Raw genomic sequence first — 20,525 nt, forward strand, 5'->3', positions numbered from 1 at the left:
AACAGAGGTGTTGGGGAAACAGAGGTGTTGGGGAAACAGAGATGTTTTATCTTGAAACAGACTTGTGGGGGAAAAGAAAGGAGAAAAAATAAAATTTAACATTTAGGTAGAGAGTTATGACTCCTCTTACTCTATTCACTAATAGCTTTACCAAACAGAAAATATTAAGGGCAGCATCCAGAAATAATATAATCTGCAAAGAATAGTCTTGTGACAGTATTGTCTGGGTACAAATAAATAACTGACTTTGGTCAACCCCTGAAAAAAAGGCACTTCAATCTTTTGTTTACCTAACTAAATTTGTTTTAAAGTTCCAGATCTCTACATCTGCTATAAAAAGGAAAAAAGGAGAATGAATTTGTAGAAGAGAGTATAAGGAGCAACCAGCACAGAAATGCCTTTTCCTGAATATTGTGTTATAAGACATTACTATATTCGTATAGTTTCAGAGGGAATAACGTGATACGTTTAGGCATCACAAAAAAGCAGACCCTTAATTTTTTGTAAAACCTATCCCTGACCTCTTAAAGTATTACTAAGCTTGTTGGAATGCAATCAAGAAAAAGAAAAATTAATGCAATCCCATGCCAGTTCCATTGTACAAGAAATGTTGTTTATCACAGGCTTCCTGGGTGAAAAAAAAAAAAATTAGAAATATGTACCAGTGGAACGTAAGCTACCCCTTGCTACTGTAGATTTTTGGTCAAGCCTCAGCAGATTAAGAGCTGTCCACGGTGTACATGAACCTATTTCCAGGTCATGGGAACCAGAATCCTGTGCTTGAGAAATAGCCTCAATGATAACTCTGCATGAGCACATCATAAGAGAGGTGACTGGCAAAGTTGCCCTGGTGTAGCTTTTACCCATCAAAGCTTAAATGCTCCTTTGCCTGCAGTCAGGCACTGCCCTGACTTCTCTGCCTGCTGCTTGTCCCCAGTGTAGCTATGGTACTTGCATGGCAGACCCTAAAGTGAAAATGGGATGCTTTTGCTGACAAACCAACAAATAAACAACACAGTTTTCTGCGTGGTCCTTGGTCACCAGCTGGGGTTAAACCATGACATCCTGTCTATTGAATATTGACACCTTCTGCTTTTAAACACAATTTGTGTTATCTTGTGGATATAAATACATTCAGTTATAAGACCCTTCACATTTTTTTTACCAAAGTTCTTTAATTAGGTAATCCAATTATGAGATTCAGACACTTTTGGTAAGTAGAACTCCTGTCAAATATGATACACCATAATTTCCCAGAATCAAAGAGGAACTTGAATTTGACTTTTCAACTTTTTGAATATCAGCCTCATAATATCATTATGGGTTTCTTCAAAATATTACATCACAGATACTCAATTTAATATGTTTAAAATTATAACATTTTGCAATATTTCTAATTTTCTACCAGTAAAATTATGTCTATAATCTGTTAAAACTCAAGTCAGTGTGTTCTATCTGCTAAATAGTGTTTCTTGCTTACAGTTCTTTACCTCAAATTTATATTTTCTATTACCTGAATTTAGAAATAATGAGAATAAAACTGCAGTATGTACTTTCTTTCTGGAAGTTGTATTTCATTAAAATATTTCATACCTGTCTTGGTTTGAGAATTATTGCATATAGGCCCACAATTTCTGCATGCATTGTTCCAAGATCATTTGCTAGAACAGTTCTTCATTTCAACATGTTTCATTCTTTTCCTCTCTCTTTTATATTCAGTTGGGGGAGAAAGGTTGCAGTACTGGCTTACCTTTTCTGGTTTTAGTCCTAATAATTGTCACACACAAATGGCTTTTTTTCTTGTGTAATGCATTAGAAAAAGATGCCATCTGCAATGTGAAGTTCACCTAGTTATGAAGACTAAATCTGAAGCGTGCAAATTACCAAATGCCTTCGTTGCTTTTGCAAATATTTCTTATGCTTTCTATATTAACAAAACACTTCTGTCAGAGACTGAACACACTTTTGAATCATTTCTGCATGCCCAGAATTGGATTTCAGTGCTTTTACTTCACACCATGGAAGACTCTAGGCAGGTTATCTGCTACCACACAAATTTGTCAGAATTATATCCAAGTTTGTAAATCACACATCTAGAGCAGTCTCCTCAGTCTCTCTGCTAACTTCTTTTCTATCATTGACACTTTCACCTGAGGGTATCCTTTCATGTTGATCCCTGACAATACTGGTCACATATATAGAAACAAAACATTTGGCAACTATGCATTAGAGTTTGAGACAATTTCATCATTGTGAATACTGATGGTAAGTTTAGATTAAGGTTTAGAGAGAGACACTGTATAGTAGAGGTCCCCAGTCTTTACACAGCACCCTCAAGAACTTGTTTATAAGCATCAGTTAGAAAAACCCATTATCTGATGCTTAAAATGTGGGTGTCAGTCTTTATCTGAAAGATTTCTAGATATGCTGTCTATTTCTTATCTTGTACTATGTCCTCAGGTGGAAGATAATGAGAAATGTGAGCCAGGATTTACAATTAAATTTACTGAGCCCTCATAACTGAGTTCTTATCATAACAAAAAATAAAGTAATAAATACTAACTGCCAGAAAGATCTGAATCTATGGGGGAAGTTATAAACACTCCTTGTATTCACCATCACTTTTATATTTGGAAGAGTGATATTTAGAAATCTCTAGTGCTCCATGTATTGATTTTATTCTTGTGGAAACCACAACACTTGTGGAAAAATGTAATTTGAGTGTTACCCATGGCATGCAGGCAGACATGGGAGATTGAAAGTGCTCCTTGTTATTTTAGCATAAATTCCTATTATTTTAGCTGAGACTTAGTGCTTGTTTCAGACAGCTAAAAACTCATGCAAATGAGCAATTCTGAAGTAAAACTAATATATTCTAGAAAGCATAACACTTCCGTGTGACCATCTAAAATATCCAGTTACCTGAGTCAAAAAGATGATGCAAAGTCTGCCTTCTTATAAAACATAATGAACTCCACGCTCATACTGAATCATATTTATACTGAGACAGGCTTGCTGAAGGCAAAGAGTTAGCATCAGTGCTGCTTACAGATTTAACACTGTGGCATAATCACATGAATATGAAACATCAAATTATGCATGCATTTTTGACAGGGATCTTAAACATCTGTGGGATCCAGTAATAATATCTATCATTCTATCTATCTATCTATCTATCTATCTATCTATCTATCTATCTATCTATCTATCCTTTTTTTGCCTTTTGCAAAATTGCCTTTTTTAGCAATTGGAAAATTCTCAAAGGAAACAGACCATGATTCCAAATCAGAGAAATTTTCATTGGCTTAAAATTTGCTTTCTTATCCTTTATATACCCTAAGAAAGCACAAGACAAACTCAGCAAACTGAACTGCTTCTTTAGAAGTGGCTGATAGTCCAGTCCTACAATTCAAGACCCCAACAACTTGGAGAAATGGACTGGTAGGAAAATCATGGTGTACAACAAAAGGAATTATTAAGTTCTGCACCTGAAGAGTAATTATCACTAACTGGCACCAGCTGAGGAAGCCTAGCTGGAAAGCAGCTCTGCAGGAAAGGACCAGGGATTTGGGTGGATAAGGTGACCACAAGTCAGCAATATGCCCCTGTGGCAAAGAGTAGCTCCTGCCTGTTAGGCTACAATAGGTTGCTAGCAGGTTGAGGGAGATGATCCTTCTCCTCAGCTCAGTCCTGGTGAGAAACCTCTGGGGCGGTATGTCCAGTCTGGGGTCTGAGTGCAAGAGAGACATGGACACATAAGAGTGAGTCCAGTGAAAGCCCATGAAGGTCTCTGAGGGACTGGAACATCTGTCATATGGGGAGAGGCTGAGAGAGAGCTGAAGGAGATAAGACTCTGGGACAATTTTATCCATGTATAAAAAAGCTTGATGGGAGACTAAAAGTTAAAGAGCCAGAGTCCTCTCAGTAGTGCTCAGTGAAAGAACAACGGGTATTAGACACAAAATGAAATACAAAAAAATCCTATTTTACTGTGAGTGTGATCAAACCCTGGAATAAATTGCCCAAGGAAGTTGTGGAGTCTTTAATTTTGGAAATGTTCAAGATGAGATCAACACAGTATTGAATGAGCTGCTCTAGCTGATCCTGTTTTGAGGAAGGATGTTGGATTACATGATCTCCAGAGGTCCTTCTCACCCTCAAACACCCTGTGATTCTTTATGTTCCATAAGTTTGTCATCTCACTGAATTTTCACTAAAGTTTTAATGCATTATTCCAGTGAATTTGCTCTTCCTATGCTTATTTTTCTGATAGTTTCTGTCCTGTGAATGGTTCACTGAATGAGTTTATTCAGCTCCCAGAACAGATGAGTGTGTCTAAAAACAAGATTTGCAGTGTAAGTCTGTGAGTGGTAGCTATTGATGATGAGCTACTAATCCACTTTTTAATTTTCTTAATTGAATTCTTAGAAACACTCCTCTGAAATCATTATATTGTTAATAACAGAGGAAACGAACCCCACTGACATTAGTTTCCCAAATTAAATGAATATTCATACCTTTTTTTACAACATTCTCAGAATTCTAATGACAGCCAAATTCTGTACTATTTTCATAAGTGGAAGGTCTTGGTTGTGTATTACATCTGTTTCCACCAATGGGGGAAAGAATGAGCCAATTTTTTAGTACTTCATCAAGCTGTGGTACGTAAAAAGGAGTCTTAGTGAAAAAGAAGGTACATGTGTACATTCCAACCAATAAAAGGAAAAACCCAACAAAATGGACAATTCACCTTAAATATCTTTTATGTCTTATTGTCTTTCAAGAGACACTGTGAAGAGTATCATAAAGTTATACTGCCTCTTGTTAGGAAACATTAATGATTCCAGGGAAGACATGGACTCTCCAGGAAGGACATTAGAAATTATTGCAAGGACTCAATAATTTGGTTTCCTCTTTTTTTAAACTTTTTTTTTTTAACTCCCTCCACAGGAAGGGAGTAAAGATAAAATAAAGGGTAAAGATAAATAAAATGTTACTTTGAATCCATTGAAGAGACTTTGTGGCATTGTGAAGAGACTTCCAGATCTCCTGTACTATGATCTGTGTTGAAGCTGCTGAAAGGGACATTTCTTAAATTTGCTTTAATAACCACTATTTAAAGTGATACAAATATTTTGCAAATACAGATCTGTCATAGCTATATTCAAATTTAAAGATAAAAGGTTGTTGTATTAATCCAGTCCAAGACTTTGTAGGAAAATAAATCCAGTGAACTCATTCAAGACACTATGCTGCATAACATCTGCATTAAATGCATTAATTAAATATGTGACACCAATGGCATTATAAGACTAAGATGAATATGTAAGCAGAAGCAGCCATGGTTGTTTAAAGTTTCACACAGTCTAAATTGCAGGGTCATTTCCATAGTGATGAAATCAAAGTTAGAAAAACCATGAAGATTTAATTCTTTTTTCTGTTTATGTCTACATTTTATTAATATGCACTCAGACTTTTTTTTATCTTTCCCTTGCTAAAAGCAACACTCTGTATTTCTTTTCACAAAAGGGAAAAGGATATGATACTTATCTAAAATGTCCAAGTGATTTATATAGTAAGTTGTGAGTTATACAATAAGTTTTGTAAGTTACAAGTGCCATTCCTAAACATGCAGGTTTCACATAATGTTTGTATCTCCTAAAAGACAAGTGAATCACTTGAGAAAAAGTGATTTGCATATTTGAAGAAATATTTCATTACACACTATCTGAAGAGCAGAATATATTTAATCTGTTGGTAATCTTGAATCAAAGAGATTATGTTTAGTTTCTAGTGTTAAATCTCCATATGTTTACCTGGAAATAATTTATGCATATGGTCGAGAAAGTTTGAGTGCTGTTTTCAAGGCAGACAGAGGGATGCGATCTTTTTCTATTACTCATCTAGAACTGTACAAGCTTTCTGTATATATACATTAAGACTTAAAAGAGACTAACTAAACTGGAAACCACAGTTACACATATTTAACAAATATCAAAATGGAGTAGTAACTTACAAAAACTGAAAAATAAGTCCATGCTAAACCAGGAAATCAGCCTCCAGGATGAGTTCAAAGCCCCATTTTAAACGTATCTCAGAAGCAATTTACAAATCTGATCTCTTTTGTGACCAATTGTCCCACATTTATTCTTATTTTAAGCTACCTAAAATTTGTTACATTTGTTATAAGAAAGAATTAGGTAGTGAGATCATTGTTTGCTTTACTTTCCATCTGAATAAAAAAAAAAAAAAAAAAAATTCAGTTAAACTTCTCCATAAAACTTTATGAAGGATCATAGCTCAAGCATTTTGCTCTCTACATACATAGAGAAATATGCCTTCAGTTAAATTAACTAAAATTTCAGAAGCACACAGATGTTCAAAGGTATAATCTTCAACTCATTTAATAAATTCTATTCTTTTTCTTGCTGACTATAACTATGGGCTTGTATGAAAATAAAGGCTCTAATGGATGAAGAAGATTTTTTTATGTAATTTTAAAATTTTAACATGATTAAAGCAGAAATGAATACAAATAACACTGGTATCTAGGTCATACATAAAGAAAAATGAGTCTGTTGATTATATATGTTAGAACAGAATCACATTTTCCTGCTCATAAGACAGTACATTATTTAAATTAGCATTACTTTATTGTTATATTCACCACTTCTTCATGCATGTTTGAAAAAAATTTCAGTTTTAATATCACAGATTGTTTTCTACATAGCTCTACATGTAATCTCTGAAATACCCCTTCTCACCTTGTTTCAGTTTTACCTGATCTACAGGGCCTACAGTCCCCCAGATTTCTTCCTGGGACCTAGCTATCTCCATGCATCTTCTCAGGGCCCAAATTCACCATGTTATACTGCAGGTTTTAGAATAATTTCCTCTGAACTACTACTACTTAAGTAAATTGAATTGATGTTTACTAGTTAAGACAGTTAAGACAATTTGGGAAGAGCGTATTCTTCCAGATCTAAAACATGATTAAACATATACTTCCATAACTTGTTATTTGTTTTCATCAGCTACATATTTTGAACTACCACCTGGAATTCAAGGTATGATTGGAAATACTGTTTCCTTGTCAAAACATCACATATTCTGCTGACTTTCAGAGAGAAGTCCTGTATTCGGGCTTGGGGTGCTGGTGGATAAGAGCATGAGCCTGCAACTTGTGCTTGAAATCCAGAAATCCAGCCGTGTCCTGGGCTGCATCCAAAGCAACATAGGCAGCAGGGCAAGGGAGGGGATTCTGTCCCTCTGCTCTGTGAGACCCCACCTGCAGTGCTGCATCCAGCTCTGGGGTCCCCATCACAGGAAGGAGCGAGTCCAGAGGAGCCATCAAGCTGATCGGAGTGATGGAGCACTTGGAAAGGAAAAGCTGGGAGAATTGGGTTTGCTCAGCCTGGGAAAGACAAGGCTTTGGGGTGACCTAATTGTGGCCTTGCAGTACCTGAAGAGGCCAAAAAGAAAGATGGAGAGAGACTTTTCACAAGAGATCATAGTGACAGGACAAGGGGGGCATAGCTTCAAATGGAAAGAGGGCAGTTTAGATTAGATACTAGGGAAAAATCTTTACTGTGAGGGTGGTGAGGCACTGGAACACAGTGCCCAGAGAAGGTGTGGATGCCCCATTCCTGAAAGTGTTCCAAGCTGGATGGAGCTCTGAGCAGTTGAAACCAGATGATCTTTATGGTCCCTTCCAACCCAAACTTTTGTGATTCCATGATTTTCTTACTTAACGCAAATTTTTTATATTTTTTTCTTCAGGTGAACTCCTTTTCAAATACTTCATATAGAGTCTGAAGAAGTATTTTTGAAGAAAATAACCAAAACAACCCTGTTTGCTTAACTTCAGCAGCTGTCTTGAGAGGGTCACCTCTACTCCCTCTCTTCCATTTTAATGCATTTACTTCTTTCTTGTGCTCTACTGACGTAGAAATCTGGGAAGTTAGCAGAAGAACATAGTGGGTAAAATACTCATTTAATCTGTGCAGACAAGGGTAAGTGTTGTGCATAGGCTGCAGAAGCTGAGTCAAATCAGCTGAATAGAGAGAATATTCCAGTGTGAAAAACCTGAGATATAAAGCTAAATTTCATTTCCCCCGGACTTGTCATTCTTTATCAAAGCTTACAAGTTAGAGTGTCCCTTGATACAAAGAGACATTCTAAGAAGTTCTGAAAACAGCTGCTTTTGAGTCTTTTACACATTCTTCATAGTGAAAGTTGTATTTTGAATACCTAGCTACAAAATATCAAGTTTTTCTGAGAAAATGAAAGGATCATAATTCTTCCCAAAAGTCATTTCAGTTCTCCCTTTGGATAGATGGGTATGAAAAGTTAGTCCTGGAAACTAGATTATCTAATTTGTCTAGAAACAGGTAAAAATGGCAAAAGAAGTAGCATCCAATTTGATAAGAAAAACCTGGGTTGAAAAGGATTCCAAGCTACAAAAACAACCTGTGGACACAGGAAACAAATAAGGTTTTAAAGTGTCTTCCTCTCCTGGATTCATAACCCAGGACACTGCAGAAGACAAACTCTTATGTTGAGAGCAATATAAATTTCTCATCCATGTATTTTATCCTAATTTCTAGTTCTAATTCAGAAGTACTATATATCCTCTGAAGTCTTCTCAGTGCAGGGTAAATTAGACAGTGCTCTCTATACCAGTATGTGAAAACTGTTCCTCTAAACAAGTGGCACCATCTTCTGCTAATTTTTCTTAATTCAGTTTGCTTCCCTTCTGTTTTAATGAGCAATTCCTTCCTGAAAAAAAAGATGGCTTGTAGTGTTTTATGGTTCAGAGTATTTTAACATATTTGGTCAAAAATTAGAATTTTAATGTTGCTTTAGAAGGAAAGTTAAATGAGACTCAGATTGACTCTGCTCTTTGGTATCCCTGGCATAAGGAATTTATGGAGCTGGAAGATGTCAAAAATATCCAGTTAGTTTTGAATGGGTCTGCAGGTCTGAGGTAATTAATCCATGAAAGTTTGTGCAGGAGCTATTGCTAGATGGAGCAGCAATGCACTCAAAATACATGAGTTGATCGGCATATATTCTATTTCGTAAAATTTATAGATCTCTTACATTTTTGCTACTCTGGATATAAATTATGTTCCTGTAACTTGACATTGCAAGGAAGCATACAAAGGAATGGCAATTATATTTTCCTTCTATAAAGAAAATAAAATCAAATTTTAACAAAACTAAACAGAACATTGTAAAATGCAGGTTCAGATAATCTGCATAATTGGTATAACCTAATTCTTATGAGTTGTACTTAGAAAGTTGGAAGTATGAATAGTGTTAGCTATTCATACTAAGTGTTGCTTTAGCTATCATTTTTTCATAAGTGTTACTTATTTCAATAAATCTAATAATGGAATTAGAGCTCTCAGATCTCATTTTCCATAAAGTTCTTCAGTGTATGAAAAGCAAGGGAATGGTTGAGCTCAAATTTCTCCAGGAAGGATTTCTTATGTCTTTTTCAGAATTGTACTTGACATAAAAGTACAAAAAACATTTTGCTTTTAAATAGTATCATGCATATAATGTTCACTAAGACACTTTCCTCCCAATAAACCTGCAATTACTTCCAAATAATACATGGAAAATAAAGAGAAGTGGAGTTTTCCAAAGGAATTTTGAAACAGCTGTGACTATTGAGTTAAATATAGGAAAGAAGTAGTTGAAAGAGAGTAGGTTTAGATTAGATGTTGGGAAGAAGTTCTTTATTGTGAGAGTGGTATGGCACTGGAGCAGTTTGCCCAGAGCAGTTAGGGATACCTAACTGGAAGTGTTCAAGGCCAGGTTGGATGGGGCTCTAAGCAACCTGGTCTAGTGGGGGTGTCTCTGCCCATGGCAGGGGGGCTGGAACGAGGTGATCTTTAATGTTCCTTCTGATCCAAACTATTGACTGATTCTGTGATATTTGCTATTGTTTGATTTACATTCTGATGTATGCACTAGGCTGCTAATTGCCGTCTTTAAACAATATGCATCATAACTTAGTTCAAGATATTGAAAAGCTTTTTGGTTTTCAGTTATCCACTCTTCCCAAGATACAGGAAGCATCCTCTACTAGAAACCAGGTAATTTCTCAGCATCTTGAAAAAGATATATTTTTTTCCATATTACTTTTGAAATTTCACAGACATGTCACCTCTAGTACTATTATGCCTTCAGTTAATTCAAAATTTAAATATTTCCCCCCTGAAAAGTGTTAGGACAGTGAGTAGAGAGGAAGAAATTGTACTGAACTCTATTTTACTATGAAGCATGGGAGCAGTCCTCAAAAAATAGATCAAAAGCCTGTATTATCCTAACATAGATAAATACCATAGCTCCTACATCTACCTATGAATTCAGGCATTCCACGTCTTCACTCTTCCACGTAAGAAACAAACATAATTCCACAACTTTTTCATGTATATGTTATTGACTGTTTATTCAAGTATATTTTTTATAATTAAGAAATGCAGATTTAAATCCCATAGAAAGAAAATGAAGCTATCTTTAAGAACAGAACACATAATTCTTTATAGCTTTTACCTTTAGCTCCTTTTGCCTCACTTCTACCTTCTTCAAATCTTGTGAGAATGATTACAATAAATATAATGAGTTACTCAGGTGCTGTCATGAGGGGGCCTTATATACAGCATACTAAAATGGATAGGTTAAGATTAAATGCTCCTCTACTTCCTAATGATATAATTAGAAAGCTTTTAAATTTAAATAAAAGAGCACTCAAAGTGCCTATCTCTGGCTTTGTGTGTGACCTAAAAGACACTTAACTCTGGAGATCATTAAGAATACATTAAATAAAAAATGCAAATAATAAGAAACCAATAAATGCTGTAAATATAAATGTATATTCCTGTGCCACTTCTCTTCATTTAAAGAATTTTGTGTTTCTCTAGCAGTCAGAAACTGTTATTTCTGTTATGCTGATAGCTTCTAAATCCTCAACAAGTGAAATCATCTGATCTCTCAATCCATATGATAATACAATGTGATAATTATGGCCTACAAGTAACTGTACTTTCATTGTAGCAGCAGAGATTGAGGCAGATCCAGGCAATTTAATCTCCTATATTTAAAAAGAAAAAAATATATATATTAAAAAACCCTCAGAATATTAACAGCTGTGCTTTTGTTACCTATAACTCTGAAAAAGAATTACATGGTAGAAGTTCCACTGCCTGGGCTTTCAATAATGCTGTTTTGAAGTCAAAGACAACTGCTGCAAATATAGCGCGTCTCTCTCCCTTATTCTTGCTGAGCTATAATATAACACTGCATAAAATCTCTGTGTCACAGTGGATCATACAGAACTATGATTTCCAGCTTTCAAGCTGTTTCTTTCTTGTGAGATAGCTATAAAACACATTTGTTCTGAAAAAGAAGGTGGCTGCAGGAAGAACATCTTTTCTATAACTGAGCAAAAATGCAGGGAGCAAAATCTACTGGCAGACTGTGTATCATACTGGGGATTTCCAAGCTCAAAGTCAGTGCCCCATTACTGGCCTGACTGTAGATATTTTGGGAGTAACTGGTTGTACTGGGTTTACTTGGGGTGGTGTTAATTTTCTTCATAGCAGCTCATATGGTTCTGTGCTTTGTAACTGAAGCAGTGCAGATAACAAGCCAATATTTTTGCTGAACAGCGGACAGCATCGAGGCTTTCTCTGTTTCATACTCTACACACTCTGTGCTCTCTCCCTGGGAGTGGTCTTGGGGTGGGCAGGAGCTTGGAGGGGGCATAGAATTACAGGTATTTTTAACATAGGATGGTTGGACACAGCAGCATTCTGGATCCTTGCCAACAAATTCATTTTGACATGGGCTAAAGGAGAGAAGTCTGGACCAGGAATGAATGCGACACCTGCAGAATGAAAACCGCATCATTTGAACCGGAGTCCAAAAAGGATTTAGCAGGAAAAGAGTTGAAAACAGAGTAATGATACACAAGGATTTTGCAAAAAGGACTAGTATCATTCACAGAGGGATAAATGAGGAAAAGTGATGTTTGGATTTAGCATGTATGATACTGCTATTGGAATCATGTATACAGCTGTGCTGCTGCCATTGTTAAAAAGAAAAAAAAAAGTCACTATTAAAAGAGAATTTATCTTGTAATAAAACAACCAGACCCGGTAACTCAATTAAGTGCATAAGCATTTTCACAACAAAGAGTAGGCATGTACTACAAGAGTTTTTTATCTAGCCAAATACATAGACAAGAACTTAACATTAGCTAGAAAAAAAAAAAGTCATATAAATTCAAGGAACACTCAGAACAGTTACTTGTTAGAATACATCACAAAGAGGAACAAGCACAATTTTCGTATCTTGGTCAAAACTGGATTTCTCTCTGGAAGACATATTTCCATCAAACACATATTACTTGTTTAAGATAGGATTAAGTGAAATTTTATATCCTGTGACTTAGTTGCATTTCCCATTGCAAAATCAAATAAGCACCAAAATTGCCCTGCTAGATATAGATTAAGAAAAGACTGTCACATCAGCTCTGAATAACGAAACTATTTTTGCTTTTTGTATTGCAAAGCTACTCACCAGCTTTCCCAAGACTATTTTCAGTGTCATCTCTGAAACTTGCAATTGAGTCTATTTCAGACAGTATCACAATTTTTTCTGTTCTACTTCTATGAACTGAAGAGTTCTTTTAAAGAAACTGCTCCATAAGTGTTGTGTTTTTACTGACCTGTGTGGTACATTTAGGATTCCTTCTTTTAATAGTTTGACCACAGCTACATCTTATGCAGCATGAACAGATCTTGGCTTTCAGCTTATTAACGATTTAGTCAAATGTCACTCTCTTTTCTCTACTATAATGAATCTGGTGGTGGTAAGACTCAGGAGCCATAAAGATGAAATCTTATGAACTTCCTTGCTTTTGTCTCTTGTTCTAATATATGTGTGTCTTCTAAATGATATAATAACTCACTGTAGCTGCAACTCATTAGTACTCAGAAATTTGAGTTTTGTAAGTTCTAGATAATGCAATGCTGAAGTGAGAAAGTCTGGTGGAAAATTGCCTGCTAGGGCTTAGCACATTCCTAATACTTAAGCAAAAATTTTCCCTTAATGACAAAATCTTCTAAATTAGTTGTGTCAGAGTCATTACAGTTGTGGGTGGAATTCAACTTTGGATACACATAGATGGCCTACAGCACTGTGTACCTGGAGTATCTGCCACTACAAAGGCCATGTGTCTGCTGTAGGTCTTTGGTTAAGTCTGCCAGTCATGACACTAAACACATGTGCTTACATACCTGAATCACTCACACAGTGCTTTCATTCATAATTTCTTTTAATGTATACTGCCTCAGCCTAGCTTTGTGTTGTGTTTTAGATTTTTGACCAAGATAGTGTTGGTAGCACACCCATGTTTTAGCTGTTGCTGAGTAAAGGGTTTATAAGTTTCCAACTCTGCCACCTGTAGTCTGGAGATAGGCAAGAGGCTGGGAGGGAACACAGCTGGCCCAAACTGACCAAAGGGATAATCCATACCATACAATATAATACATAAAAAAAGTGGGGGAGGGTGCAGGGGGAGGTGTGGGGTTTGCAAAGGGGGATTTTTTCAAAGTGGCCATTACTCAGAGACTGGCTGGGCTTTGGCCTGGTGGTGGGAGGTGATCTGTTATATCATTTGGGTTTGGTTGGGTTTCATTCCTCCTTTACTTATTAAGGTGTCTTTATCTTGACCTATGACTTTTTCTCACCTTTGCTTTCCCCCTGCTACAGGGGCAAATGAGCAAGCAGGTGGAGAGTGGTTAGGTGGCAGCCAAGGTAACACACCACATAAGGTCACGCAGAAAAACTACTTACTGGTATTGAAGAGTCTGGCAGTTTGAACCCTCTTGAGAAAAGTGGTGTTCTCAGTGCCTTGGCAATTGCATCTCCAAAAGGTCAGGGCTCCTGGAGTTGGGGTGATCCTGCTAAGGGAAGGGGAATAAGCCAGTTTTTAACCCACTCTAATGCCCCAACATTTAAATGTAAGGCATGTACCAAGGTTCCTGTACTCTGGGTTAAACACAGGGGAGAAATACCAACCAGATATTCTCAGGAGGTCAAAACTACTTTACTGGCAAAATATAGAAATACAATGAACTTTGGCAAAAGATTTAGTATAACATCAAATCAACATCAAACACTTATCACAGAATTAATTTGGCCCACTCAATTTAGGAAATTTTAAACCTGTTCAAGCTTCAGTTAGAAAATTTTAAACCCATTTGATGTGCTTTTACCCATAATGTTCCAAGGAAAGGGAATTAGAAAAAAGTCAGAAAAGATATGGAAAACCACACATATAGCTACCAATGCCTAGGTTCCAGCAGTGTCCAAATAGAAAATCCAAACAGGGCATTGGATCAAGGCAGGTGCTTGCCTCATACTCAGCCTTAAAAACCCCTGGGCCTCCATGGGCCCTCCCTCCAGGTGAGACTTCTGGTCATTCAGCCACTCAGGAGCTGGCTTAGGCGAGAGTGGGGCATTGCCTCTGTGCCAGTGATTGGCAGCTCTGCCAGGCTGTGGTGCAGGCTCTAGGCTGGGGGGTGGGTGCAAGGGCCAACCTGCCCCATTCCACATACACATGCATCCTGAAGTGTCTGGAGACATCAATTTTTCCATTCTCTGACACCCACTTACCTCCATGGACATGAAGAAGGCAAATACATCAACATATTACCTAGAAGCAGCCAAACATCCAGGTAAATGAATCACTAGGGAACATCAATTATCACTTTTATGTTTGTGAAAAAATCAATAAAAGCTTAAATGTAATTCTGAATTGGCAATAATTGATCAAACAAGGGCGTTGGAACAACAGAATTTTAAGTAAAATACTGGTTAAAAAAGTGATCAGATTGGAGGTTTATCTAAAGTTTGTCATTAACTCCACTGACTTCCAACTAGAATGAACCTGATTGTAAGGGAAACCTGAGGACCTAACTCATATAAGGACATCAAAATTACAAACAGCTAAAGCTTGATAAAATAAATCCCACCCAAAATCTAAGCTTATCTATCTTCATTACCTCACACAAAATTAGCAGAACATATGTGACTATGTGGCCAAAATCAACTGAGATCAATCTCACCATTTCTAAAGAAAGAGCCACAGAAATATTCTTTCATATCACAGTGATATGGTACAAACCCCAAAATGTTTCTGACTATCAATATAAAATGGTGAAAAAATGTACGGTATGCATGGTATATATACTATATAAAGACATACACACTGTGTGGTACAGAGAAAGGCCAAACCAAACCAGCCCAGCAAGGCTTTTTGACATTTTGAGCTGATTGTCAAAATATTCCTGTCCATCTCTTTAATCATCTTTTTTTTTTGCCTGGAGGGTCTCTATATTACCTATAGATGAAAACTGGGCATATACTAAATCAATGAATGCAGAAATGTAATGCCTTAGCAATTCTGATTTTATACTCTGTCTTGTTAAAATTCACAGTTCAATACTATATTTAATTATAAAGAAAGAAAAAAGAGAATGTATGACAAAAATCAGTTTGATATTAGCAAAATACTCAGAAGATCCTAAATATGACCTCATTATTATAGTTTCTTAAAGCTCAGATGACAGGAGGCTATGAGATCAGTCACAAAACCCAAACAGGGAAAGCAGTCTGGGTAAGCCTAATTTGAGTTTACTCTCTGATGTGGAGGGTATCTCAAAAAAAAAGCTTTTAATATCTACTAATTTTTTAGTTTTGCTTTAAATTTAAAATGATCCTTGAATATTGTATTATCAGGTATTTTAAGAAACTGCTCATCATCCCAAAGATTTTAATGAATAAACTTTAAAGATCTAATCCTAACCATAGCCATATTCCCTTAAATCATTCTGTTAATGCCATTCCCACTTTAACTAACAGCAATTTATGAGTAACAACCACTAGGCATGTTCATATCTGAATTGCTTAATGAAAAAATACAACTTAACTATACAAATTTGCATAATTGTATGTGTCAGTAAAATGGGAATTAAGATAGCAAATTTTACTTCTCACACAAAAGTTGGTAAATAATTCAGTGTAATATGCAAGTATTCTTTACACAGACACTTTAGTTGTAACTGCCCTTAAACAGAGTAGTAGGTCAAACTCCCAGCAGTCCCACATATATGACCCCAAACTCCTACCCTTCTGCAGAATTAATCTGTGGGTCTAATAGCTTATTCATACAGGTATAATTACAACAGTTATAATGACAGTTATTAACCATCATTTGATATCTTTGTAGGTGTGTGGATGAGTGTTGCCTTCAAATGTCAGTGAACAACTCACATTTTTCTGCAAATAGCATGCTGTAACCACCTTATACGCCTCCTCCCATGTGTCCAATCCCACCTGTTTATGGTCCAGGGGTCCAAGCTTTGGCATGGCCCAACTCAGTATCCTCAATTTTTACCTCTGAAGAAATTGTTAAGCTGTGAAAAAGACTAATGAGAAAGTTTATACAGTGGTATCACACAGGGGAAGAAAGGTAAAGATAGAAAGAGAGCATTGGAGTAGAGATCATTAGTTTTTCAAGGACTAAAGAAGAAAAACACCACCATGGAAAGGCAGAAAATTATAAAGGAAAAGAAACTTGGAGAACTGACTAACAAATGGCAACTCAGTAACTTGAGTATCTGTTTCAGAGAGCAGTGGAGGATGACCATTTTAATTCCTGACAAAACCTTAACTAACTAGCAAAGACCTTTAAGATCATTTTTTGGGACTAGGAGCATAATACTGCTTATAGTAGCCACTCCTTCCATCCTGGCTGTCTTTTGTGTGAACTAGGTAATAGAGACTTGCTTTACACTTTCAAAATGCTTGCAGAGTATCCTTGTACATGGCTAAAAAAAGCACCTGAAGAAAATGATCTTGATAAGAAGGGCTAACAAAGTACCTTTTTAGGGTATCTAGTGATAAAAAGTTATGTGAGTCCTTTAATCAAACTTTAGATGTCTGTAATATAGACATCTTCACTAGACAAACCTGAGATAACTGTTTCCTTTTGAGTCAAGGAAGAAAAATAAGCAATTTCAGGGTACAATTCAAATGACCTATTTTAAACATCAATCTTAGGTGAAATCAATACTACCTTAAAAGTACCTCCTTTTCTCACTCTTTTATTTTCTCACCATTGACAAAAAAGGGGGTCCTAGAGGATTAGCATGGATGTAGATGTATCCTTTGAAGACATGTTTTGGGTTAGATGACATCCACTCAGTATATGTGAATCTGTATGGTTTGTTAAGATCAGCACACAATTAGCTCAGCTCTCTGTAAGGACAGAGAGAGATTCAGTGTGAAGCTCAGACAGATAGTCTTCATTTTAATAGATGTTTCCTTATCTTAAAGCTTCCTTAAACAACCAAGTTTAGTAACAGGCTCAGTAGTTAGAGAAACACATCTTTTTACCCATTAGTACCTCAGGAAATTACATATTTTCACTCAATCCATATCATGAAGGCATGCTGAACTTTTTAGTTCAAGTGCTCTCCTTCATTTTATCTTATCACCCTTTCATTCAATGACAGCATCTAATTTTTCATGCTTTGCTTCCTCACTTACCATCTCCTTACTGCTGCTGGAGTACTGAACACCATGATCTCAACATTAACCAGATAAGGGGATGAATCATGGAGCAGGTTTTCTGATCAAGCAGCTGTACACTGAAGGCAATCATAATCTGGCTAAATATGTAATGTATCACAGAGACCTTGAATAAATATGCACTGCAGCACTATAAATCTTACCCACATGTTTAGATATACTCAAGACTTTCCTTGATCACTTAACTCTGGCTCTGGTAAACAACATATGGTAACTGTGATAGAGTATATTTTCTGTAATTGAATCCTTTTATGTTATTTCCTATGGGATCAGACACTTCAGGTCAAGTTTGGAGGTGACACACACACACATGTTGTAAATGACACACTCAGATCAATGTAAAAAAGAAGGTCTAAGAAATAAAAGATCTCAGAATTTGGCCCCATGGTTATTGTCCTCTGATTATTTTAAGCATGTGTTATAAAACAGTGAATGTTACCATACCATGCAGGATATGGGCTGCTTTGAAGTCATTACTTTGAGAAATCTCTGAGAAGGTTTTTGCAGTGCAGCTGTTGTTTCTAGCTGATGACCTTCCTTGATGGCTCAATGGACAGGTGAGAGGGAAAAGAACAGGGTTACTGACCATGAGTGGTTTTCCCCTGCATCTACCTTTTGTTCTGCTGCACAGTGAGAAAGGCTTAGTGTTTCAGGTCCTAACTTTGCACACTTAAATACTTTTTTTGCCAAAATATTTTGTGAAAATGGAGTCTGAATTTTATTTTTTTTTTTTTTGGAGTGTGTTCAGACTGTTTAGACTGAAGGCAGTATAACTTGGCCCTGGCCTAATTCTGAGTAATATCCTATGGGGTATGACTTGAGAAGCCTCTGGTCATAAAAAATAACAGAGCAAGTTATAGGTCACACCACAAGGTTTCACAGGTGATAAAGGTGGAGTTACATAAGAGACCATGGAACTGCAAACTGCACAGATACCTGGAGGAGAGCATCAGGGACCTTTTGTGCAGTACAGTCTGGCAAGGTCAACAGCAGCTAGGTAACCATGTGAACAACGTGAGAAGAACAAGGTAACTACTTGACCAAGACTTTCTGTGGGAAAGCAGCTCGATCACCACAGCCTAGTAAGGACAGTAACCCGAATCTGTCATTCACACATGTAAAACCTTCTGAGATTTTCTCTGGAAAAAGAGGATGCTTTCACAACAATAAAACTCTCAGATGAACAGATTAGGCATTCTGTGAATACATTATTCAGTGGTATCACTGTGCCAAATCCATTCCAGGCCCAAAGGCATCCTCATCTACTCATCACTTCACTTCCAGACAGACTTCTCGAAAGAACACTAACAGTGCTTTGTTAACATTAGTCTTAATACTAACACCTTACTGCTCTACTACAGGGAATGTCATTTTCCTGCCTAACAACCCTGTGACCCTAGTTTTTTGCTATCCCACAATCACACAATCACTGAGGTTGTCAGGAACCTCAGGAAATCATCTAGGCAAACCCCCCTGGTCAGAGCAGGGTCACCTAGACCAGGCTCTTTGGGGCCTCACTGTTCTCTCTTCCACTCGTTATCTCCTCATTTTTTAGTGAGGATGCTATGGAGAAAGATATCAAAAACCTTGCTAAGGTCAAAACAATCTACTGCTCTTCCCTTGTCCACCAAGCCACTCATTTCATCATAGGAGGCTATCAGGTTTGTCAGGCAGGATTTCCTATTCAGAAATCCATGCTGACAACTTCCAATCACTTCCAGTCCTGTAAGTGGTTTGCAGGGTTATACACTCCTTCACTTTCTCAGTGATCAAAGTCGACTTGCCTGTAGCTCATCTATTCCTCCTTCCTTTTTTTCCAGTCCTCAGGGAGCTTCCTTGGTCACCATGGCCTTCCCAAGATAAGAGAAAGGCCTTGAAATGATATTGGCCTTCTGCCTTTGCACTTGTGGATGAATTCCATCATGTCCCATGGACTTCCATCTGTAAAATGTGTTTAAATGTTTCCTTTCTTGATCCTTCTCCACTGAAAGTAGTGCTTAATTTCTCCAGAATGTGTCTTCTTTTTACTTTTTTTCTTCATGCACTCTGTAAAATAGGTTCTTTTATAACAGATTTTGTCCTGTAAATAAAAGCAAGGACGGACCTTCCTCATTTCTTTACTGGAATTTATTGTTTCTCCTCAGAAACAATAAATTCCACCTGAATTCAGCCATCAGAAAATCCTAGACAGAAATGGAAGAGAGTACTGAACTGACATGAAGGAACAACATGATTACAAAACCTGCCTCTTTTATCTCTTTTGCAGTTTTGGCTTTGTGGTTTTATGCTTCTGTTGACTTAAATGTTTTTAAATAACTGCTTGATAATTTGGTCAAGGTCCACAGCCTTTGATGTAGTTCTTTTCTTCAAATTTCAATTTAGGGTACTGACATTCAGAAAATATTAATTTTTTTCAGTCTGCAATGTATACATATATATAAGTACTTAATAGCATAGGCAGTATTCATTTGCTAAATGAGGTGTATATTTTTTGTTGTTTAGTTTGCTGTTTGTTTTTCTGTAAAATAGCTAAGCTACAAACACTAAATGAAATTTAGACTGAAAAAGAAGTCATTAGTATTTTGTCTCCTTGAGCTTAGGTCACTCTGATCTTCTTGAATTCATTTGGCTAAATGATCTAACCAGTTTTATAAGAATGCCCCACAGATGCTGCAATATAGTTTACTGCTTCACAATAAAATGAAATAAAAAATTAATGCTTTTTGATTCATTACCTCTTGAGAAGAGTTTTCATGAGGCTGTGATGAATATTCTTCCTTTTCTATTCTGTCTGAAGAAAATCTGGAGCTGGAATAGATAAAAGCTTTTGTTCTCTATTGAATTTGATTACT

General features: G+C 36.6%; 1 long non-coding RNA gene across 1 annotated transcript; it reads right to left on the reverse strand.

Annotated features, from left to right (window-relative positions):
- Nucleotides 1–10,488: 10,488 nt before the first annotated feature.
- On the reverse strand, nucleotides 10,489–14,413 carry LOC138104583 (uncharacterized). The gene is made up of 3 exons (XR_011148126.1): nucleotides 14,365–14,413; nucleotides 13,873–13,982; nucleotides 10,489–11,104 (listed from the first exon to the last, which is right to left on the reverse strand). It is a non-coding gene; the product is annotated as an uncharacterized lncRNA (long non-coding RNA).
- Nucleotides 14,414–20,525: the final 6,112 nt, after the last annotated feature.

This window comes from Aphelocoma coerulescens, chromosome 1A (assembly GCF_041296385.1).
Source record: "Aphelocoma coerulescens isolate FSJ_1873_10779 chromosome 1A, UR_Acoe_1.0, whole genome shotgun sequence".
Taxonomy (NCBI): domain Eukaryota; kingdom Metazoa; phylum Chordata; class Aves; order Passeriformes; family Corvidae; genus Aphelocoma; species Aphelocoma coerulescens.